Source organism: Salvelinus alpinus, chromosome 29 (assembly GCF_045679555.1).
Source record: "Salvelinus alpinus chromosome 29, SLU_Salpinus.1, whole genome shotgun sequence".
Classification (NCBI taxonomy): Eukaryota; Metazoa; Chordata; class Actinopteri; order Salmoniformes; family Salmonidae; genus Salvelinus; species Salvelinus alpinus.
Window position 1 is genome coordinate 43,708,769 of NC_092114.1, and position 26,474 is coordinate 43,735,242.

General features: G+C 41.1%; 1 protein-coding gene across 2 annotated transcripts in view; it reads left to right on the top strand.

Annotated features, from left to right (window-relative positions):
* Positions 1-26,474, top strand: part of LOC139558801 (oxysterol-binding protein-related protein 10-like) — an 84,239-nt gene that overhangs the window by 40,113 nt on the left and 17,652 nt on the right. The window lies entirely within an intron of this gene.

Here is a 26,474-nt window from a genome sequence, read left to right on the forward strand (position 1 = left end):
TTGGAGTAAGAAATCATGAATGTATTTACGTATAAATGTCTTGGTTCGTGGTGTAGTCCTGAACAGAACTACAGAGTTGATTTCCCTTCCATTCGCTCTTGAAGCTGCCTCTTTGAAGATAGGCTAGCCAGCCGTGTCGATGGTTCCCATTGGGTGATGAGAGTAGCGTACTCTGCTGATTTGAGAAGAATAGTAGAATGGTCCCATTTAAGTTCAGTGATTGTCCGGGAGGTGACTATCATCTCTACCTCGTTGAGATTTCAGAGTTCAAACCACTTTGGATGTGAGCTGCAGCTCGACGCCTTTCTAGTCTGATATGTTAATTCTTAACCCATTGTTTTATACAGTTCATTCAGAAGGGGCAGTTTGTGAGGCTGACACGCTCTGACCTCACTCAAGGGGCGGTGACTACTCACTTGTACACATTTCCTCTTATAGTTTCTAAGATTTACATCCCTCTCAACAAAAACACTTTCATCATATTTCATACATAACGTAGAGGATATTGTGCATTGTATTCTATTGTGTATATTTTTCAAGTTACAGTATTTCCTCTATAACATTTTTAATGACATCACAAAATAACAACTAAAATGACATTATTATTCTTTAGATCGCCTCTGACCATTCCCCACGTTCTATGTTAGAAATATTGTTACAGTATTTGCTTTAGAACATGTTATAGTTTCAGAGGAAAATGTCCGTGTAGACAAAGGCACATTCCTGTTTGAATTTGGAGAGGGAGATAGCTGAATGTTCTAATCATTGATTTACAACGGGGTGTGAACGGTCAACCCCCCCCCCCTCTGCAGGCGAGAGGGGGTGTGGCCGAAGTCATCCACCCACGAAGCTGATCCTCACAGGACAGTCATGATACATGTTTTGTTTGACTTCTATCTTCACACATTACTGCACATCATTTGCGTATCAATGTGCTCGTATTACTTTACGATGATGGTCTATTTTCAGTGCACATTAGTCTAGTGCAGTTCTTCAGGCCTAACTAAAATGATGTTTAATTGCTCTGCATATCTGTATTCATAAGTTGACTTTAGTATGGGTACAGCAGTTGAGTATGAGCACCTACTGTTGTTTCAAATCAAATGACATTTTATTGGTCACATACACATGGTTAGCAGATGTTAATGCGAGTGTAGCGAAATGCAAGTGCATCTAGTTCCGACAATGCAGTAATATCTAACAAAATTCACAACAACAACCTTATAAACACACAAATGTAAAGAGATGAATACGAATATGTACATGTAAATATATGGATGAGCGGTGGCTGCGCGGCATAGGCATGATGCAGTAGATGGTATAGAATACAGTATATACATATGAGATGAGTAGTGTAGGGTATGTAAACATTATTAAAGTGCCGTTATTTAAAGTGACTAGTGATACCTTCATTAATCCATTTATTAAAGTGTGCTGAGATTTAAGTCTGTATGTTGGCCGCGGCGCCTCTGTTTGTGATTGCTGTTTAGCAGTCTGATGGCCTTGAGATAGAAGCTGTTTTTCAGTCTCTCGGTCCCAGCTTTGATGCAACTGTACTGACCTCGCCTTCTGGATGATAGCGGGGTGAACAGGCAGTGGCTTGGGTGTTTGTTGTCCTTGATGATCTTTTTGGCCTTCCTGTGACATCGGGTACTGTAGGTGTCCTGGAGGGCAGGTAGTTTGCCACCGGTGATGCGTTGTGCAGACCGCACTACCCTCTGGAGAGCTTTGTGGTTGAGGGCGGTGCAGTTGCCGTACCAGGCGGTGATGCAGCCCGACAGGATGCTCTCGATTGTGCATCTGTAAAAGTTTGTGAGTGTTTTAGGTGACAAGCCAAATTTCTTCAGCCTCCTGAGGTTGAAGAGGCTCTGCTGCGCCTTCACCATGCTGTCTGTGTGGGTGGACCATTTCAGTTTGTCTGTGATGTGTACGCCGAGGAACTTAAACGTTCCACCTTCTCCACTACTGTCCCATCGATGTGGATGGGGGGGTGCTCCCTCTGCTGTTTCCTGAAGTCTACGATCATCTCCTATGTTTTGTTGACGTTGAGTGAGAGGTTATTTTCCTGACACCACAGTCTCAGGGCCCTCACCTCCTCCCTGTAGGCCGTCTCGTCGTTGTTGGTAATCAAGCCTACCACTGTAGTGTCATCTGCAAACTTGATGATTGAGTTGGAGGCGTGCAGGGCCACGCAGTCATGGGTGAACAAGGAGTACAGGAGAGGGCTGAGAATGCACCCTTGTGGGGCACCAGTGTTGAGGATCAGCGGGGTGGAGATGTTGTTTCCTACCATCACCACCTGGGGGCGGCCCGTCAAAGTCCAGGACCTAGTTGCACAGGGCGGGGTCGAGACCCAGGGACTCGAGCTTAATGACAAGTTTGGAGGGTACTATGGTGTTAAATGCTGAGCTTTTGTGGTATGTGGGGATGTGCATATCTGTGCTTAGAGCATTTCAAAAACGCCAAAAAAGGCCGTTTGCGTGATGCAAATGAAAGGCACTTATTTAACATTAATATGTAATATACAAAAGTAGGAGCAGATTATTTGGCTTGGTTACAAAGCTACAGTATGTAATCACATTTACTGCTTAGAAGCATTTCACTGCACATGGTACTAACAATGAAAAGATGGAATGGCCATGAAAACCAAGACTCATGAGGATGCGATTGCATTTTGCCTCTGTTGTGAAATTCCATTGCCGTGACTGTTGCTCAGAGGGGTGTAGGCACTCAAGGCTTCTGAAAATGTTAACAGTGCTGCTGTCAAATAAGTGGGTCACAGAGTAAGGAGTTGAATTAGAATTGAGTAGATCCCAGGAGGATGCTTTATAAATGCTGGGTTAAAATGCTACATGGTATAACTGATTGTGTCTAGACTGTATCAATGGTAGACAGCCAGGTTAGTGTGTGTGTGTGTGTGGGGGGGGGGGGGGGGGGGGTTGTTATGTGTGCGTGCGTGTGTGCAAGCATAGGGTGGAAGAGGGGGCACAAAGTGAGGGGTATTTCCTGGTCAGGAAAACTGTCCATGAATATCTAATAGAACAGTAGAGTTACAATGTTAAAGAAATCGCTCTGTCGTTTGAGTCACATTGAACTTTGATTCTGACATCTTGTTATTCCGTCATCACAGTTTAATGATCATTTACATTCAGAATGAGACCAAGATGAATGATAAGATTGTCTCCTCTAACACATTAGCTGTCATGCTAGGTCATAATAATCCTCTCAAATGTAAAAATTATAACATTTCTTTGTCATAAATTCCTGTCATTACAGATGAATTCCAGCCTCATGATTACCAGACTGATTACCGTTGCGTTATCATATCCGTGCAGCGTTTAATGTAAGCTCACGGGATCAGGTGACACTCGAGGCTAGATTAATTAAACACCCCATGTCAGTACGTCATCTCTATCAGAATACACAATGGGGTTGAATGCGGGGGGGAGTAGGGACTTTTTGATCTTGATGCGTGCTGAGAATAATTGCAACACGGACAAATGCCATCATGAGGTTACAACAGGTATTATAAACCAGACTTGTAATTTAGAATGATTGATGTGGCTCTATGGTAACATTTAGCAAGGATGGATTCTCTGTACTTTTTCTTTGTAATAAGTAAAACATTGATAATAGGACTGAGTAAAATGTTTAAGGCAGTTATATTGGGCCAAAAGCCAATCTAATTTTAAATTGTGACAACTGTTTAAAAAAAAAAGTATATACAGTTGAAGTTGGAAGTTTACATACACTTAGGTTGGAGTCATTAAAACTCGTTTTTCAACCACTCCACAAATTTCTTGTTAACAAACTATAGTTTTGACAAGTCGGTTAGAACATCTACTTTGTGAATAACACAAGTCATTTTTCCAACAATTGTTTACAGACAGATTATTTCACTTATAATTCACTGTATCACATATCCAGTGGGTCAGAAGTTGACATACACTAAGTTGACTGTGACTTTAAATAGCTTGGAACATTTCAGAAAATTATGTCATGGCTTTAGAAGCTTCTGATAGGCTAATTGACATCATTTGAGTCAATTGGAAGTGTACCTGTGGATGTATTTCAAGGCCTACCTTCAAACTCAGTGCCTCTTTGCTTGACATCATCGGACAATCAAAAGAAATCAGTCAAGACCTCAGAAAAAAATTGTAGACTTCCACAAGTCTGGTTCATCCTTGGGAGCAATTTCCAAACGCCTGAAGGTACCACATTCATCTGTACAAACAATAGTACGCAAGTATAAACACCATGGGACCACGCAGCCATCATACCGCTCAGGAAGTAGACGCGTTCTGTCTCCTAGAGATGAACGTACTTTGCTGCGAAAAATGCAAATCAATCCCAGAACAACAGCAAAGGACCTTGTGAAGATGCTAGAGGAAACAGGTACAAAAGTATCTATATCCACAGTATAACGAGTCCTATATCGACATACCCTGAAAGGCCGCTCGGCATGGAAGAAGCCACTGCTCCAAACCGCCATTCAAAAGCCAGACTACGGTGTGCAACTGCACATGGGGAAAAATATTGTACTATTTGGAGAAATGTCCTCTGGTCTGATGAAACAAAAATAGAACTGTTTGGCCATAATGACCATCGTTATGTTTGGAGGAAAAAGGGGGAGGCTTGCAAGCCAAAGAACACCATCCCAACCGTGAAGCACGGGGGTGGCAGCATCATGTTGTGGGGGTGCTTTGCTGCAGGAGGGACTGGTGCACTTCACAAAATAAATGGCATCATGAGGAAGGGAAATTATGTGGATATATTGAAGCAACATCTCAAGACATCAGTCAGGAAGTTAAAGCTTGGTCGCAAATGGGTCTTCCAAATGGACAATGACCCCAAGCATACTTCCAAAGTTGTGGCAACATGGCTTAAGGACAACAAAGTCAAGGTATTGGAGTGGCCATCACAAAGCCCTGACATCAATCCTATAGAAAGTTTGTGGGCAGAACGGAAAAAGCGTGTTTGAGCAAGGAGGCCTACAAACCTGACTCAGTTACACCAGCTCTATCAGGAGGAATGGGCCAAAATTCAACCAAGTTATTGTGGGAAGCTTGTAGAAGGCTACCCGAAACGTTTGAACCAAGTTAAACAATTTAAAGGCAATGCTACCAAATACTAATTGAGTGTATGTAAATGGGAATGTGATTAAATATATCATTCTCTCTACTATTATTCTGACATTTCACATTCTTAAAATAAAGTGGTGATCCTAACTGACCTAAGACAGGGAATTTTTACTGGGATTAAATGTCAGGAATTGTGAAAAACTGAGTTTAAATGTATTTGGCTAAGGTGTATGTAAACTTCCGACTTCAACTGTACTAGGCCTACAAATGTAGGTACACTATATATACTAAAGTATGTGGACACCCCTTCAAATGAGTGGATTTGGCTATTTCAGCCACACCCGATGTTAACTTATGTTTAAAATCGGGCACACAGCCATCTCCACTGACAAACATTGGCACTAGAATGGCCTTACTTATGGGCTCAGTGACTTTCAACGTGGCACTGTCATAGTATGCCAGCTTTCCAACAAGTCAGTTAATCCAATTTCTGCCCTGCTAGAGCTGCCCATGGTCAACTGTAGGTGCTGTTATTGAGAAGTGGAAACGTCTAGGAGAAACAACGGCTCAGCCACGAAGTGGTAGGTCACACAAGCTCACAATTTGGGACGGCCAAGTGCTGAAACGCATATTGTGTAAAATCGTCTGTCCTCAGTTGCAACACTCGCTACCGATTTTCAAACTGCCTCTGGATGCATCGTCGGCACAATAACTGTTTGTTTGGAGCTTCATGAAATGGGTTTCCATGGCCGAGCAGCCGCATACAAGCCTAACCATGCGCAATGCCAAGCGTCGTCTGGACTGGTGTAACGCTTGCCGCCATTGGACTTTGGAGCAACGGCAACGCGTTCTCTGGAGTGATGCATCAGGTTGCACCATCTGGCAGTCCGACGGATGAATCTGGGTTTGGCGTATGCCAGGAGAATGCTACCTGCCCCAATGTATAGTGCCAATCGCCCAACATCAGTGCTTGACCTCACTAATGCTCTTGTGGCTGAATGGAAGCAAGTCCCCGCAGCAATGTTCCAACATCTAGTGGAAAGCCTTCCCAGAAGAGTGGAGGCCGTCATAGCAGCAAAGGGGGGAACAACTCCATATTAATGCCATTGATTTTGGAATGAGATGTTCGACAAGCAGATGTAGTGTATGTAATTTGATGTCATTCCATTTGCCAATTGAGCTACGTCTGATATCATTTCCACACATTGTCTCATTTTGCAGAGGATGTTAGATAAATCCATGGGGATGTTTGACATGGTCTGTTGACTTGGTGTGTTGACAGGACAAATCAACCCTTACAGTATGTGTGGTGGTGCTGGTGCCAGCCTCATCTGGACTCTCTCCCATTTGGCTTGGGGCTTCCATGGTGATATTCTGGCTTCCCTATGATCATATCCCTTATGACTGTGATTTATCATCTGCATATTTTTCTGTGGACTATTGATAAAAGGGACAAAATAGTTGCAGTACTTTGCTAATGTGTCAGAGTTAGAGAAGAAGTAGAGTCTGGTTAGTGTATGTTTTTGTATTACATGCTGAAAAGTTTTTGAAGTCTGCTTTGTTGAATGCCATACAGTAAATTAGAGGTCGACCGATTCTGATTTTTCAACGCCGATACTGATTATTGGAAGACCAAAAAAAGCAGATACCGATTAGTCGGCCGATTTTTATAAATATATTTTTAATAATGACAATTACAACAATACTGAATGAACAATGAACACTTATTTTAACGTAATATAATACATAAATAAATACATTTAGTCTCAAATAATGAAACATGTTCAATTTGGTTTAAATAATGCAAAAACACAGTGTTGGAGAAGAAAGTAAAAGTGCAATATGTGCCATGTAAAAAAGCTCATGTTTAAGTTCCTTGCTCAGAACATGAGAACATATGAAAGCTGGTGGTTCCTTTTAACATGAGTCTTCAATATTCCCAGTTAAGAAGTTTTAGGTTGTAGTTATTATAGGACTATTTCTCTCTATACCATTTGTATTTCTTATACCTTTGACTATTGGATGTTCTTATAGGCACTATAGTATTGCCAGCCTAATCTCGGGAGTTGATCAAGCATTGCTAAGAGCTGCTGGCAGACACAGTAAAGTGCTGTTTGAATGAATGCTTACGAGCCTGCTGCTGCCTACCACCGCTCAGTCAGACTGCTCTATCAAATATCAAATCATATACTTAATTATAATATAATAAACACACAGAAATACGAGCCTTTGGTCATTAATATGGTCAAATCCGGAAACTATCATTTCGAAAACAAAACGTTAATTCTTTCAGTGAAATACAGATCCGTTCCGTATTTTATCGAACGTGTGGCAACCCTAAGTCTAAATATTGCTGTTACATTGCACAACCTTCAATGTTATGTCATAATTATGTACAATTCTGGCAAATTAATTATGGTCTTTACACAGTTCGCAACGAGCCAGGTGGCCCAAACTGCTGCATATACCCTGACTCTGCTTGCACTGAACGCAAGAGGAGTGACACAATTTCTCTAGTTAAAATAAATTCATGTTAGCAGGCAATTTTAACTACATATGCAGGTTTAAAAAAAATATACTTGTCTATTGATTTTAAGAAAGGCATTGATGTTTATGGTTAGGTACATTTGTGCAACGATTGTGCTTTTTCCACGAATGCGCTTTTGTTAAATCATCACCCGTTTGGCGAAGTTGAAGTATGCTTGTGATTCGATGATAAATTAACAGGCACCGCATTGATTATATGCAACGCAAAACAAGCTAGTTAACCTAGTAATATCATCAACCATGTGTAGTTAACTAGTGATTATGTGAAGATAGTTTTTTTTAAAGATACGTTTAATGCTAGCTAGCAACTTACCTTGGCTCCTTGCAGCCACACGGTCCTTTTGATGCTGCACTGGCGTAACAAGTGGTCAGCCTGCCACGCAGTCTCCTCGTGGATTGCAATGTAATTGGCCATAATCGGTGTCCAAAAAGGCAGATTACTGATTGTTATGAAAACTTGAAATCGGCCCTAATTAATCGGTCGACCTTTAAAGTAAATATTTCATGAGAGTTCATGGGTCAAGACTTTCGGTCCTGTGTATCTAGACTAGACTGCATCTCTAGAGTCTTTGTCTATATATCTAAATGTACCCATACAGTAGATCACAGAAATCCACAAAGAACAATCACAGTCCACCAAGAACAATCACAACTTGCAACTCTGCTAATTCAACCAGACTGTGTCTAGACTAGCAGCTAGCTACTCCTCCAATACCCCTTTTTTCTGAAGTATGAAATTAGAATTTCATTAGCGGGTCTAGTACTGGAGTGGCCTGTCGAGGAAGAGGGCAGACAGGAGATGGAGCTAACTGCCAAGGCTCATTAGCCCAGCTTGACACAGACTTTTATCTTCTAATGATAGCTGACACCCTCATATATTCTCTCTTCATTATTCTCGCCCCAATCATGGAAGACAGAGCTTCTGCATCTGCCTTAGTAAGGAGAGAAGGAGATAGAGATATGAGGAAAGGATTCATCTCAAGTGTTTTTTTTTTTTGTTTTTTTTTGGACCATTGAAATAAAGTGATTTTCAGTAATTGAGATGATAGAGGTGGCGGATAGATGTGGTGAATAGAATGATTGACAGGGTAAATGTGCTTGTCAGAACTGCAGGAATAAACTTGTTAGAGGTCAGAGGAGCTGGTGTCAAGCCTGCCACCTGGTGGCATTGAAATATAATGTAGCCACAGCATCTTTGCTGAGGTTCTTTATACTCTGTGGCAGCCATACTCAACATAGGCTATACCATGGCCTACTGTAGGACATGTACATGACTGTGTCACAACAGATGTAGTTTGATGGCTCTTAAATGCACATAGATTTACAGAGGGACCATGCAGTATTCATCTTTAGTCCTTTCAGACCTTGACTAGTCTGTGGCATTGCTTTTGTTACCCCATACATCCACAAGCCAAGGTTAAATGGATAGCTCTTGGAGTTTCTGTAAACTTTTGACTCTATGCTTATTCTTTGTTTTAAAGCAGCATCAGTGTCATTCGACTTGGTCATCTGAGTCCTTCAGGAACACAGAAGCAGTACAAGCATGGCATTTGACATCAGTTCTTTATGTGGTCTGAAAGAGAAAGCATCTCATCGCCCGTCAGGGGGCCAGAGTGTGCTTGTGTTTGCAGGAATCAGGTGGGTTTATGCATTTCCAATACCCATTGCAATCCCGGACAGGTATAATACAGTAGCCCCTGCATCCCTAGTCTGTATACAGAGTAGTCTGCTAGTAGAGGGATAATGACAGCTATTTCAACCAATTCCTTATACCAGAGAGGCAAAGAAACTGATCTATATTTTGCTGTAATTTTGAAACATGGATAATGGATGAACAACACATGTATTTGCTGTCCAAATTGATCTGGACAGGGCTCTGTAATCAAAAAGATCGATCAGTTTTCAGAATATATAAATGAAATACTTGAGTACTATTTCACTACTACTTTACTAGTAGTACTACTACTAACCACTACTAACCGCTAGCCTAGCTACTAGTTAGCTAGCTATCTCTTTTGTTTACTTCCTATCATCCTTTTTTGAAGACTAATAGTAAGACTCTCCTTCGTCCCGGCTCCTGTAATTATCAATCTTAGATCCACGAAGAAGAGTATCAACGAATTACAGACAATATGGATAATTATTTTTAACTAGGCAAGTCAGTTAAGAACAAATTCTTATTTGCAATGACGGCCTACCGGGGAACAGTGGGTTAACTGTTCAGTGGCAGAACGACAGATTTTTACCTTGTCAGCTCGGGGATTCGATCCAGCAACCTTTTGTTTACTGGCCCAAAGCGCTAACCACTAGGCTAAATGCAGCCCCAGGTAGCTTAGTGGAAGACCTTTGCGCTAGCCTAATGGAAGACATTTGCGCTAGCGCAAAGTAGAGCTGTGTTCCAATACCCATACTAACATACTGTATACTACATACTTAAGTATAAACTACATACCAGGGACGTCACTAGAGATTCATGGATAGGGGGGCTAAGCCTCTTTTAGGGGGGTCTGTGCATATTCCCCCAGGATTTTTTTTTAAGTCCCCAAAACGTCTTTTCATCATGTATTTTACGGGTGTAAAATCAATCAAAATAAGGTTATTTTTGGTCAAGGTTGGCTAAAAGTATAACTGTCTCATAGTTTGTGTTAAACACTGATCTAATATGACTTACTTAAATTCTATCCAAATAATGTCTACTCTGTCCCCATCCATCACCAACAAAAGGCACGAAAATGACTGTACTATGTAGCCAAAATACTTTTTTGTGTGAGATATATATATATATATATATACACACACACACACACACACACACACACAGGTCATATTATATCATTAGAAAAAATATATTTAAGTTTAACCCTCTCTTTCTGCGTGACCCTTTAGGATATCATGAACATCATTTCTCTATGCCTAACAAAAGTAAGACATATGCTGCCATATGCTGTACAAATTTAACTGAAAGCTTATACATCTACTAGCTTTTCTTATCATTAACCTTCGTCAGACATGCTCCCTCAGCCCTGTCAGCCTCCAGCTTCTTTCCCTCCTTGTCTGCTGTGTTTTGACATGTATTCTTATTATACTCATTAATCAGTAAGTTTTAATTTGTTTGAACTGGTAAAATCTTAATTTCTCAACTGACTGGCCTTCAGCAGTGCCACTACTCTCTTGAAGAATTTCCGTATATCCATCTAACGTTAGTCATTAGCTAGCCTACAGTTGAGAAATTGAGGATAATACAATGACATTGTGATCAACACTATGTCACCTTTTCTACACATGACCTACTGATAATTGTTTTGCAATGGCCTACTGAATGAAAGCAATTATGTCAGATTGTCATTCGTAAATTCTGTGTTTCCCCTCTCGGAGCGTTCAGAGTGAACACTGGCCGAGGAGTAGGGTTGATCCGAGCGTTCTGACCATCACAACAGCACTGCAGTCAAGCACACAAGCGAACTGGCTAGCTACTTCCAGACACAAATGAGAAATCCGGGAACTTTTGGTATACTAACTATATCTATACTATGACCGATAAGCATACTACATACTCAATGTACGTCACAAATAGTACGGTTAGTATGGGTCTTAGAACACGGCCCATGTCTTTCTTTTAAAAAAAAGTTTTAAAATTAAAAAGCACATTTATTTGCAATTTCAATCCGGGGACACCATTTGTTGCTTATGTAACGATAAATACACATAAGCTGTGTTCAAATGCTCATACTAACCACACTAACTGTACTATTTGTGACGTAAATGTAATATATAGTACTGTATATTGGTCATAGTATGGATGTAGTTAGTATGCCAAAAGATCCCGGATGTCGTACTACATTCGCCAAAAAGACGAATTATAAACTGGATGTGTCAAGCCCTGAATGCTGATTGGCTAACAGCCGTAGTATATCAGACCGTCTACCACGGGTATGACAAAACATTTATTTTTACTGCTCTAATTACGTTGGTAACCAGTTTATAATCGCATATTATATCCGCCATGCGTCGTGCCTAAGAATAGCCCTTAGCCGTGGTATGTTGGTCATATACCACACCCCTCGTGCCTTATTTAGTTTTTTTTACTTGCTATATTGTATTTACTTCGCCACCATGGCCTTTTTTATATTTTTATTTATTTATATATATATTTTATATATTTTGTTTGCCTTCACCTCCCTTATCTCACCTCACTTGCTCACATTGTATATAGACTTATTTTTCACTGTATTATTGACTGTATGTTTGTTTTACTCCATGTGTAACTATGTGTTGTTGTATGTGTCAACTGCTTTGCTTTATCTTGTCCAGGTCGCAATTGTAAATGAGAACGTGTTCTCAATTTGCCTACCTGGTTAAATAAAGGTGAAATAAAAAATAAAATAAAAATTTATACTTCACTGGATGTATAAATATGAAGCATCCGCTTGGCATTTCCACTCACTAACAAATATGGTAGTGAGAGGAAGCCCACTGGTGGGCAGTGGGAGAAGATGGATTTTGGTCTACATTCTGCAAATGTTCTCATCGATGAAGAATTTGATCTCAATACAGTTTTCTGTTCCCAGAACTAAAATATGTTATGAACAGAGTGGACTAAGTTTTGTAGACTTTAGCCTTTGCCAAAGTTTTGTAAAATCTCGTTGTTTAGGAGTGCAAAGTCGAATTGAGTTATTGCACACGAGCGTTTCACCGAGTAGGTGTTCCATATCGGAAATATGCAGGGCCAATAGGATCTCGCTAACTCGTACTTGGCTCTGCACACCACCTTGCTTGTTCTGCCCACTATGAGTCATCTGTTCCCATTGGAAATGACAGGATGTGGTCTATCTTGGTTTAATTTGTTATAATAATATTTGATACAAGCAGTGGACACTATTTCTGTGCTTTTAGGGCACATAATGCAATTCTTCAGAAAATCGGCGTGGCTTCACATCCTTTTCAGATTTGAAGAAAATGACGGGAAATATGCAGCCGATAATTATGACAAATGTTAAGAAAATGTTGAGCAATGTAATAAAGTAATGACTTTTCAAATAAGTTACCTTACACATTATGTTGGCTGACAATTAGTTAACTATGCTATCCTTACGAACCACATAGCATATCATTACACCAGTATGTTAGCTAGCTACCTAACGTTAGTTGGCTACTAATACATCAAACTTGCCAGTATATTAACTATATAACTAACTGCCCAATGTTTATTGACCAGATTATTACCGTCATTCTTAGTTTAGCTAAGTGGTATAGTCGTTGTGCGTTCTCAATGGATATTCGGGTGCTTTCGTAAAAATGTCAGAGCACTCTTGTCTCGTCTGAGTGTACCAGACCAGAGCGCAGAATAACTGATGAATTTACTAACGCTCAACACCCATTGAATATGGCCGGTGTCAGGAAACGTCGGCAAAAAAGCATAATTAAATTGTTGCCAGCACCACAGTTATAGTCACCAACAATCTGGAGAACATGAAAACTGCCTAACCAACTCTGCTAGGGTGAATAAAATGGTCGGAGTGAGGTGTTCTCTCATTTGTGTCTGGAAGGAGCTAGCAAGCTAGCCAACGTTACCCAGTTAGCTTTGGTGCTTGACTGCCGTTTTAAGGTCAGAATGCTCGAATCAACCCTACTCCTCGGCCAGAGCGTCAAGTGTGCACTCTGAACCCCCGAGAGCTAAATGCCCCACTCTGAGTGCACTCTGCCATTCCAGACTTAATTTATGAGCACACCCCAAGTCATAAAATGTATAGCTAGTAATTTGTTATGCTAACAAGCTAGCAAGATGTTGCATAGCAACAGCATCAACTTCGGGTAGACAGGCGAAACGCTAGTAAGATCAACTGAAAGGAAACCGTTCGTTTACAGTAAAATTAACTAACAGTATGTAGTATATACTCATTAAGTATGTAGTATACAGTATGTTAGTATGGGTATTCAAACACAGCTATAGTTTTTAATGCATTTTAGGTAATTTCAGAAATGTCTAATTTTGTTATAAAAATACCGACATCTAAATACTCAAGCAATGGACCTAAAAACTGTCTGGGGTACTGACTAACGTCCAGGAAAGTGTTTATAAAGGGACCAGAAGTGTTTTTGGATGATCTTCCCCTTTATTGACTCGGAACCCACAGGGTATAAGATAAAACATTCAACTAAATACATTGAGGCATTATACATTGGCTTTGGTACATGCATTTGACAGGCTTATTACATTCACCAACCTACACCTACCCTCACATCCCTCACACGTTGCACTTGGACCTATACACACAAAAATACATTCAGTGATTATTCCTCTCCAGTAGAGGGTAGCAAAAGAGGATGATGTGAAGTCTGAATGAATGGTTAATGCCAAGTACAAACGTGAGATGTCACACCTTAAACAACATTCACCGTGTCGTTGTCATGGTAATACAGTATATACCGTCGTTATAGGAGTTTAAAAAAACAGAAGCCTTAATCAGTTTAAATTTCGGAGAGAAAAAAAAGCAAGATCCCTGTCAGAAAACAGCACGACACGTCACAGCCTCTTCCCTCTATCGTCTTTCAGACAAGTGGGCGGGTAGAGGGATCCACCTGTGACTCATCCTGAGTACCTTATCTACACTCCTTATTAAACTCGCTCAATGCTCCTCGTCACTGAGACCTAATCGGACACCTGACAATTAGAAACACTTCCTCAAAGTTGTCTCACTTCAGTCTCACTTCAATGCTCCGGCGCCATCTCCCACAGAATGCTCATTACTTTGGCTGAGACGGCACTGAGACTTCAGAGGGCTCGCAACCAACTTTGTCTTGACTCTGATTTGGGGTTTTCTGTCTGTTTTTGTCCGTGTCTTCTGACAGAAAGTAATTAGAGGTTTGGTTCTGTATTGTGTTTTGACAGCCCCGTGTTTTCAAAGGGGTTGAGGGCGTGATGTTTCTACGCTAATCCTCTAGCTATGAGTTGTTGTTCGAATATGGGGTGCTTGTGCGAGTGTGTGATGTAAAATGCTATCGTTGTGTATTAATTCATCTTTCTTGTGTGGCTTTATTCAGGTTTTTACGTCAGAGCAACTAGGACTTTGGAAATGTCAAAATGTGAAACTATAACTTTACATAAATGTTGGCTTGTCTGAGACAGAACATAGTGTGGGAGAAATGGAAATAATTGACTCGTTGTCAGTTCAGCTGCCATGACCTGTACAGGTCCCTGAACTCTGGCATCGTACTTGTCATGATGAGTTGTGTGATTCCAGTGAGAACCACAGAGCAGCACATAAGGATAAGAAAAATAATCATATTGATGAGAAAATCTAGTCTAAAATCATTATCCCAAACTTTTGGCCGCATTCATTTGAATTGTGCCATTGGGAGAAACGAATGATGCACTGTAAGAAAATGGTATTCTCCAGTGTAATGTCTTTGAGCTCTCTGTCTCTGTCTCTCTCTGTCTCTCTCTGTCTGTGTGTGTGCGCGCACGTATGGTTAGTCAAACAACTGTGTGTATGAGAAAAGGTCCCCTCATGAAATGCCTCCCTGATGAAACTCCTCATGATTATTTATAAATGAAGAAGCTAGGCCTTGCTCCCAGCTCTACTTGCCTCGGGAGCATATTTGGGAGGTCTGATACTAGCTAGCCCAATTGATATGGGCTTTGATGCAGTCAATGCATCCGTAATCATTGTGGATCTCATTCTAGTCTTGGCGTTGGATCTGTTAGATTTAAATGGCCTCGGTTTCAAATACATACATTTTGCAAGTAACATGTCCCTGTGCATTTGTTTTTGCTCTGTTCTGTATGCACGTTGGCACTCGGTCTGTTTTGGTTGGGTAGCAGCCTGTGCTGTTTGAGGTTGCAGCTTGGACCCGTGTGTCCTGACAGGGCTGCTGCCTGTGGAGACTGAGAGGAGAGTGCATCTTAGGATAGCAGGCATTGCTAGTGGGGGGTGAGCAGGGTAGTAGCAGCTGGGAAGGAAAGCCCCTTGGGAAGAAGAAGAGTGGCAAGCGTGTTGGTGTTTTTAGATGTTGCATTTGGCCTGACACGCTGACCAAAATGCAGCTTAAAAATGGTTAGTGCAATACATATACTGTAAAACAGAACGTATATTTTCTGTTGTTGTGAGGCAGACCAGTGAGGATGGAAGATCTGCGGGGGTACTATAATTTTGGAGAGAAGATGGAGCTAGATGGATGAAGAGAGAGATGTGTGCGTTGAGTGTGTACATTCACTCCCTGTCTGGATGGTTTTCTTAGGTGATTTTCTTTTGTAATTTATCTTTTTATTAGAATTGTATTTTATCTTAACAGGGTTTACATAGACGACCAAACAAAGTGCACCACACAGACTAGGTGCAATAAAATGGAATAAGTAAAACATTATACAAGATGTCGGTCATACAATAAAACGTGACAATTATAATATGGGGCATTTATGGGAGGTTATTTACATAGGACCACAATGGAGATCAGATTTTCCTAAATTGATCAGATTTCTGGTGTAAATCAAAGGTACGTTTTTCTAAGGGTAGAATAGCAGATGGTACTTGTGGTGTGGACCACAATAACACTATACATTTTTTGGATAAGTTAACAACTTGTCAGGGTCAAGCACAACGTTACAATCAAAGTAGAGGAAATATAAATTCAGGCAAAGAGCAAATTGTCTACCCAAGATCTTCTGGATGTGTAAATGAATATAATTCCAACAAGAGTGGATTCTGCAACAGTGATGCATCAGAAAACATTATGTGGAGGACAGGTCAAATGTAGTTCTTGTATGTTTATGGAGGTGCATTTGGGGTAGACCCTTTCGCAGATAGAAGTCTAGTCTTCCTCACCGAACGCATGTCCAATGTCTCTCTCCCAAACATGTCTCAATGCATCATAGGGTGACCACTTCTGTTCAATAAAATGGAATATCAAATTGGGAGATTAAACCTCTCCGAACAGTAAGATTCGTAAATCGTTTTTCAACTTCAGTCATTTGAAAACGTAGTTTATCCACTTTCTTCTGACCCTCTATGAAGTGTCTAAATTGTAGGTACTTAAACAAATATTTGTTACACTAGGTAAGTCAAAATCAGTTTTTATCTGTTGGAACGATTTAGAGTGTCCTGAGTAAATAAAGGTAAGGTCAGCAATACCCTTTATCTTCCAGTCCAAAAGACCAATACTCCTTATGTGTGGGGGGAAGTCAGGATTAAGGGACATCGGTGACCAGAGTGATACTGTATATGGTCTGGAATCTGCAAGTATCTCCTTGCATCTTTCCAAGCTAAGAGTGTATAATGTACTGTAAAATTGTCAGATAAGGCCTGGATCTTATCAAAGCTATGAATAAATGGTAAGGAAGCTATTGGTGTTGGGTGGCATGCTATTGATTCCATCCCAACCCAAAGTGAGTTGAGCCTGTGTAGGAACCAACTAATCATGTGCTTGATTTGAGCAGACCAGTAATATAGTTGTAGATTTGGCAGAGACCCCTCCTAAATCCTTAGGCTTAATTAGTTTGGTCAATTTGGTTTTAGGTTTCTTAGTGTTCGAGATATATTTATATATTTTTGGCGTTGACCACCTTCATCTTGCCAAAAAGAGAGTTTGGTAGGGCAGACCAGTTAACCAGGACTTTGTGAGCAAAGGCATATCATTTGAAGTGAACAGGTCTTTAAGACTTGGAATGGAATTGAGATATCGTTTCTAAGTTGACTGTAGAGGGGATATTCAAAGGTAAAGCCATGGATTTATCCACATTAATTTTGTACCCTGACAGGTTACCATATTCAGATATGACGTCCGATACTGCAGTGACAGAGGTCTCTGGTTTAGACATATATAAAGGCACATCATCAGCAAATAATGAAATTCTATGCTCTTCGTCACTCACATAGACGCCCCTGATGTTACTACTAGGCCTTATTGCCTCAGCCAGTGGTTACTGTATATGACAAATGAGAACAGAGCAGGAGATAAAGGACAGCCTTGACGACAGCCCCTACCGATAGGAAATCTTTCTGATAGCTTACCATCTGTGTTAACGGCCACTGATGGTTCAGAATTTAAAAAAAAGTTCAATGGAACTAAGGGGTCTAGCCCGAACCATGCATTCGGGCAGGTAGCGTTTTCCTGGTATCCGCCAAACCCAGACTCGTCCGTCGGACTGCAAGATGGTGAAGCGTGATTCATCACCCCGGAGAATGCGTTTCCACTGCACCAGAGTCCAATGGCGGTCGAGCTTTACACCACTCCAGCCAACGCTTGGCATTGGGCATGGTGATCTTAGGCTTATGTGCGGCTGCTCGGCCATGGAAACCCAATTCATTAAGCTCCCGACAAACAGGTATTGTGCTGGCGTTGCTTCCAGAGGCAGTTTGGAACTTGGAAGTGAATGTTGCAACCGAGGACAGACGATTTTTACATTCTACTGCCAATGTTTTTTTATACACCTGTCAGCAACGGGTGTGGCTGAAATAGCCGAATCCACTACTTTCAATTGGTGTCCACATACTTTTGTATGCCATGTAGTGTAGCTCTCTCCATACGTCTACTAAACCAGATGAATCACAAATGCTTCTAAGAGTATTTCAGGCTCTATGATTCGAGAATGGAGCAGTTGATGATTTATTCAGTTTACCCAGAGTACAGATAAAATCTCCTGCTATAAATGTCCCTTGAAGGAGTTGATTAAATAATAATGTCATGTCAGACATACATACATTTGGGGGAGTCTGTGTTCGGGCCATATACATTTAGTATAGTAATATGTTGACCCAGAATATTACCTTTAATCAAAATAAATCCTCTTTCGTGGTCTGTGTCCCTGAATTGGAAAAGGATATCTGTGCCTCTTTTGTTTGAACTAAAATAAGAAAAATACACCTGGCCCACCCAGTTAGGGTTGAATGGCAGGAACGAGGTTATCAAGATTTACTGGGATTTACCACCCCAACCACTCCCTTTTAAAGGGATAAATAACTATGAGAAACCGGTAAATGATAACATTATTTATACGAACAGCATTGTGTGATTATTAATTATTTTTTGTACATTTTTTTTTTACCTTTAGGCAAGTCAGTTAAGAACAAATTCTTATTTACAATGATGGCCTACCCCGGCCAAACCAGGACGACGCAGGGCCAATTGTGCACCGCCCTTTGGGACTCCCAATCACGGCCGGATGCGATACAGCCTGGATAATGCCTGGAATTGGAACTGTAAAATTATATGCATTGTCTAAATATGGCTTCTCTACAGTCTCCGCATGATGAATCAACGCTCAGGGTGGGGACAGACAGCCGATCTAAGCATGGAGCACAGTTCACAATCCATGTAGACCTATCATCTCATCATGGTAACTTTTTTTCTTGTGACAAGTAGGCCTACATATGCTGCAGCATAGTCTATGCTACATTAATATAAAGACTGAATGCAAGTCTAATTTACCCATCTCCATCTGGCTTTCGGGGTCACCTTGTTTTTTTAATTATAACGATTTTTTTATTTTTTTATTGCAGCTGCAGAGTTAAGGACCGGGGTCTCGCTAGCGGGACAACTTCCGGTGAAACTGGAGGGTGCGTAATTCAAATAAATTGTAATAAATATTATGGATTTAAAATAATTTGGTACATATATGTGTATTATATCGGCTGAAAGCTTAAATTCTTGTTAATCTAACTGCACTGTCCGATTTACAGTAGCTATTACAGCGAAAACATGCCATGTGATTGTTTGAGGACGGCGCCCCACATCAAAATATTTTTCCACCGGCACAGGTTTCATACATTCATACATTCACATATAAAGATTAAATATTCACTACTTTCTAAAATCTTCCTCTGATTTGTCATCCAAAGGGTCCCAGCTATAACATGTAGTGTCGTTTTGTCATTCATAAAATCATTCTTTATATCCCAAAAAGTCTGTTTTGTTGGCGCCATTCATTTGAGTAATCCACTCGTTCAACTTGTAGAGAAAGGAATCTGAAAATCTACCCCTAAACTTAGTTTCAACAAGTCAAAATATGTTTTTATTTACTCCTTAGATACCCTACAATGTAATCAAACTATAATATTTCTTTCGGAAAGAAGTATGTTCAATAGGAAACCGATTTTAGCAGGTGCGTCATTTCTTCATGGCGCGCGCAAACACGGATTTCCAAGACTGCGTCCTTCTACTAAAACTGTTATTTCTTATTATTTTGAAGTTACAAGCCTGAAACCTTGAACATAGACTGCTGAAACCCTGTGAAAGCCATAGGAAGCCAGGGAGCTATTTTACAATATGAGCTTTCTCATGCATTTCTAAGAAGATGGTCTCTCTCAAAAACAAATTCAGGTTTGTTTTTCTTTGGATTTTCTCCTACCATATCTATTGTATTATATTCTCCTACATTATTTTAACATTTCTACAAACTGCAAAGTGTTTTCTTTCCAATGGTACCAATTATATGCATATCCTGGCTTCAGGGCCTGAGCTACAGGCAGTTTACTTTGGGCACGTCATTCAGGCGGAAATGGAGAAAAAAGGGGCCTAGCCCTAAGAAGTTTTAAAACAGCCTGCTTTAAATCAGTGCACGCAGAGCAGTCTTTCTCACTCTCCATCAACTCCATTCAAATTGTATCCAAAATAGATAATCCAGTTCCAGATTGATATATAGCCCTATATATAGATGACCTAGCCTACCTATTTCAGGTACTAAATGCAATGCAGTATTAGCTTTATATTTAACTAATTAATAATGGATTATGCACAATAAACTCTCATTAAAAAAACGCTCCTTAGCTCTTGGAGTCCCATGCAGGAGAAGCTAGACTAGAATAGCTTGCTGGACATCCTTTTTTTTGTGCATTTCTTATACCAATAGACTAGGGATGTAATAGACTAGGGATGCAAGCTTTTTCTGAATGTTAAATACAGCAGCCAATAGAACTCACAGGTAGTTTGAAAGAAGAGCGAACATGTGATGGTGGTAGGCTATAACAGCTATTTATTCAGACCCATAACCCATAAGCATTTACTTATAGTCCTATATTATTCAAGGATGTCATTATAATGATGAAGATAAGGACAACGAAACATATTTCATTTAACTGTTGAAAGGAATAAAGCGACGATAGAGAGAGAAAGAAAGAAGAGGTAGGCTAATAACTAGGGGAAATATTATGAAAGGTATATACAGTATGCGTCAGCCTACTGGTTATACAAATAGGCCCATTTATATTTCAAAATCAAATTTGCCTGCCTATACTTGTAACTTTGTAGGCCGCATGTGCTGCACCAGAATCGCATGTTCTCTTCTGCTTTATTATGGTTTGAACCATGTGTGTAATTCCAGTCCATATAATACATTATAATACAGTACAGTAATACAGTTCACACTCAAAAAGATTAGCCTACTGGAGCTAGTTTCATTTATTTACTCAATAGAGTGTATACGGTGCATTCGGAAAGTATTCAGTCCCCTTGACTTTTTTCACATTTTGTTATGTTACAGCCTTACTCTAAAATTGAGTAAAATGTTTTTTTCCCCCCTCACCAATCTACACACAATACCCCATAATGACAAAGCAAACACCTATTTAAAAAAAATAACATTCAAAAACTTGTCCCGAAGCCACTCCTGCGTAGTCTAGGCTGTGTTCTTAGGGTCATTATCCTGTTGGACGGTGAAACTTTACCCCAGTCTGAGGTCATGAGCGCTCTGGAGCAGGTTTTCATCAAGGATCTCTCTGTATTTTTCTCCGTTCATCTTTCCCTCGATCCTGACTAGTCTCCCAGTCCCTGCTGCTGAAAAACATCCCCACGGCATGATGCTGCCACCACCATGCTTCACCGTAGGGATGGTGCCAGGTTTCCTCAAGACGTGACGCTTGGCATTCAGACCAATGAGTTCAATCTTGGTTTCATCAGTACAGAGAATCTTGTTTCTCATGGTCTGAGAGTCTTTAGATGCCTTTTGGCAAACACCAATCAGGCTGTCATGTGCCTTTTACTGAGGAGGGGCTACCACTCTACTATAAAGGCCTGATTGGTGGAGTGCTGCAGAGAGGGCTCCAGAGTGCTCCATTTCCACAGAGGAACTCTGGAGCTCTGTCAGAGTGACCATCGGGTTCTTGGTCACCTCCCTGACCAAGGACCTTCTCCTCCGATTGCACAATTTGCCTGGGTGGCCAGCTCAAGGAAGAGTCTTGGTGGTTCCAAACTTCTTCCATTTAAGAATGATGGAGGCCACTGTGTTCCTGGGGACCTTCAATGCTGCAGAAATGTTTTGGTAACCTTCCCCAGATCTGTGCCTCGACACAATCCTGTCTTGGAGCTCTACGGACAATTTCTTCAACCTCATGCTTTGATTTTTGCTCTGACATGCACTATCAACTATGGGACCTTATATAGACAGGTGTGTCCCTTTCCAAATCATGTCCAATCAATTACATTACAACAGGTGGATTCCAATCAAGTTGTGGAATCATCTCAAGAATGATCAATGGAAACAGGATGCACCTGAGCTCAATTTTGAGTCTCATCGCAAAGGGTCTGAATACTTATGTAAATAAGTTATTTCAGTTTTTCATTAAAATAAAACCTTTTTTCCATTTGTCATTATGGGGTATTGTTTGTAGATTAAAGAGGATTTTTTATTTATTTAGTCAATTTTAGAATAAGGCTGTAACATGTTTGAAAAAGTCAAGGGGTCTGACAACTTTCCGAATGCACTGTAGCTAGCTACATCTATGGGCTTTTGTGTTTTGCTGTCATGTTTAATGTGTTGGATAACGGCACAATCATTTGGGCTTTTTTGGACTTGGGCTCATTAAATGTCGTTAATGTAGGGCTCATAAAATGTATTTAATATATGGCTCATCAGGTTCAGGTAGCATCAGGTTTGAATGTTCATGCTGATCAAAGCTCTAATCAAATCCAGACATATTTATATGCATAAATATATTTATATGCATATATGGTTTTGGCAGGAAATACTGGGTTACCCGGGAGAAAAGTTATTTCTTCTCGGGATGGAACATTTGTAAAATACCGGGAAAATATCATTAGTAGGAGGATGAATATATACCTTTCATAATAATTCCCCTAGAAAGACGAGCCTACCTCGTCTTTCTCTCTCTATTGTTGCGTCCATTGCATTTATTACCTGAAAGAGGTAGGCAAGGACATCTATATACAGTATATATGGCTATATATCAATCTAAAACAGAGTTCATTTTGGATGCAATTTAAATGGAGTTGATGGACTGATTTAAAGCAACGATATTTGAGTGATAAAACAGCTTAAACTCTGCAGCTGCAATAAAAAATTCATCTTTACAATTAAAAAACAAGGTGACCCCGAAAGCCAGATGGAGATGGGTAAATTACACTTGCATTGTCTTTATAATACTGTAGCATAGGCTATGCTGCATCAAACGTAGGCCTACCTGTCACAAGAAAAAAAGTTACCATGATCAGATGATATGTCTCTATGCATTGTGAACTGCGCTCCATACTGGATGGGATGTCTGTCCCCACCCTGAGTGTTGATTCATCATGTGGAGGCTGTAGGGAAGCCATATTTAGACATTGAATATCATTTAACAGTTCCATTTCACGCCATGCTGTTCATATAAATAACTTATTAGAATTGACCGGTTTCTCGCAGTTATTTATCCTGGGGAAATGATCAAGCTCGGTAACCGGGTTCCCGCCATTCAACCCTAGAGCGTAGTGTAGCCATTTCTGCGCGGACAGTGAATAGCATCTCCATAGCGTTAGCATCCGCCATCTTGTTGCTCGTCTTCGCGGTGTCTTCTTGTTTAAATGTTTCATCTCGTTTTCCCAGTTCCAGGCGTATTCAAGAATGCCATCCAAATGTTGCTAGAGCCAGGAGATGTGCAAAGTGTGTACTCGTTTTGACAGATAAAATGTTAAAACATAAAAGTATCGACCCTTAGTGGAGAGGCCTCGGAACACGTCTTTACGTAGCCATGTTGAAACCGCGCTCCCTTCTCAGGTTATTTTTGAAATTTTTGCATCAGCCTCAAGGGCTCATAGTACTTTTCTTTGTCTTAGATTTTTGCCTCTGTTTTTATTGCAATTCCTTGCCAGGCCAAATGCAACATCTAAAAACACCAACACGCTTGCCACTCTTCTTCTTCCCAAGGGGCTTTCCTTCCCAGCTGCTACTACCCCGCTCATCCCCCTCTCTCCACTAGCAATACCTGCTATCCTAAGATGCACTCTCCTCTCAGTCTCCACAGGCAGCAGTCCTGTCAGGACACACGGGTCCAAGCTGCAACCTCAAACAGCACAGGCTTGGAAAGAAGTGTAAATAATGCTATCTCTTTTTTGAAAGTAAGAAAGTAGAGCACACGTCCCTTCATGACCTCGCCATTGGAAGACCTGTAATGGCTCTTTATATATAATGGCTTATTAGACAGTTTACAGTATAGACAGCTAAAGCTATAGTCATCAATTGTTTTAGCCCATCCAATAACATGTATCTTTGTTTTAGGCTCAGGAGTGACATAGTTTGTATTTATAAAGCGTCTCAGAGGTGGAGCGCTGATCTAGGACCAGCTTTGCTTTTTTAGATCAAAATGAATAAGATTACTTGGACAAGGGGGGGGGGCCTGATCCAAGATCAGCATAAATACGGGCCTTGAGCAGCTCACATCCGATCCAGGTCCTCTCTGTGGATATTCGTCAGTGTTGGAGAGGCAGACGGCGCAGCTCTTTTCCGCCTGTGCTGATCGACGTGCCAGGGTGTGAATTCACACTGCGTCTGTTTTATCTGTCAATATCCAAACAGAGCGAGTGTGTCTGTCGAGGGCTCCGAGGCCGATCCACTCTCTGACAATGCCTCTGGTGATTCTACTCTCTGAGTTGACATTATGATCTAGGTTGTGTTCGGAGAAAAGTTCTTGGTGTTTAAGCTCCTTTTTTTGGAATTCGTAGAAACTGAAGCAGCTGTTTAAGCGAGCAGTTCAGAAGACGACAATTTTTTTTTTAGATGGCTCAGAACTAATGAAGACGTCGTTTCGGGCCGACTGAGCACACAAAAAATTAAAAATGTCATTTGCCGCAACAAAGTTGACATCTCACTGTGTTTCCAAAGATCTAACAACGAACTTAGTGACTTTTTCAGCATGTGAAACAAAAGGGGAACAGAGGGGAGAAAAGTGCCTAGGCTAGTCGTGTGCTGAGAGGGTGAAGGTGAAACGAGGACAGTTCCATTGTATCAAAAGGTCAGTATTTGCGGAAGGAATGAGCGAGGGAGGGGAGCAGCGATAGAGGAACAGGGGGGATGTCATGACATTTGGCGGAGAAGTGGAGGATGAGGAGGAAAGAGGATAGGGATGAAGGTGGATGTTGAATGGACCTTAAAGGTTAGTCTACTCAAGTCAAGTGGAAGAAAGAGTTTGCCTTTGAAGTGAGAGCATGACCAGACTTTCCTCCTATCCCAGCCATCCGCCCACACACTCCCCTGACGCCTTAAGAGAGGGAGAGAGCAAAGAGAAAAGGGGGGGGGGGGGCATGGGAAGGGTAACAGAAGAGGGAGCTAGTTAAGGAGAGGGAACGTGTGATAAGAAAACAGAGTGTGGTGAATGAGGAGAGAGAGGAAGGATGAATGAAAAAGACCTGCAGTGTTCAATGACATACTGTGGGAAGAAAGTTTTTTTTTTAAAGCTTATGAGAGAGAAGGAAGAGTGAAAGTGCAAAAGAAAGAGTGTGAAAGGGAGAGAGAGAAAAAGAGCGATAGAGAGAGTGTTGTTTGAAAGCCGCCCACCATACAGTAGCTCCTGCTGAACCAGTGCTGATGGGGTCTCCAGAGCTGCCAAACTGCTGCTTAATTAAGCCGGCTGATCCACACCATCGTGTGACAGCCAGGAGAGGAGAAGTATGGGGGAGAGGAGAAGAGGGAAGCGTAAGGGAAACACGAGGGATGAGGGGGATGGAGGGAACGGGCCACGTCACAGGGTCTCTCCCCCTCAGAGTGGAGTGAGCGGCAGAGAGAGAGAGAGAGAGAGAGAGAGGCTGAGACTATGCAGCTGTACAGTGCCTTAACTTTCACTCCTCTCTCTTCTACATGCACTAGACTAGGGTGTTTACCAACCTCCACCACCTCCACCAACACAGCGCATGTCTCTCTCCAGCCGGACAACTCTGCCTCTGCACAACGTGCTCTCAGCAGAACAAGCCTCTCAGAACTATAAAGGCTCTCTCTACAATGGCATGGGAAGAAGCTGAAGGAGCTTTAACTGAATATCATTTTAACGGTAGAATTGTGTTTCCCGGAGATTTTTGTCTTGGTAGTACCTTTCTGCAACAGTGAAGCGGTGGGTAGAAACTCTGTTCCAGGACATTGTGGACACCTGGTGTGGTACTGTGTGTCTGTGATCGGTGCGTCTTTCATACATACACAAACAGCATTACTGGAGATGAGATCCAGCTGTACTGAGAGCAAGCCTGTGTCTTCTCAACCCTGCAACGTAAGTGAGGGTGTTTAAAGTTAGACTGTTAGACTGTGTGTGTGTGCGCGTGAGTGTATTTAGTATGCCTGAGGGGGATAGATGTGTTTCGAGGTAAAGGGAGTGAGATTGCAGCGAGAGGAGCAAATTCTGTGCTTTGCACATTTTGTGGCACCCTTTGAAGGCTGTTCTAATGTTTTATGGAATGGAGAGTGACGCTCAGTGTGTTTCTTTCAAATGGTATTTCATTGTTTTAAGGGTCGTTGTTAAAATAGATTGTGACATGAGCCTTTACCCTGACACATTGGTTTGTCCGTCTCTGTGATATCGACCAATGGAGTGTCTACTCTGCCACTTGACCGCAAAATGCAGTTCTTTTTTGTTGTTGTTGCACTGATCAAATCAA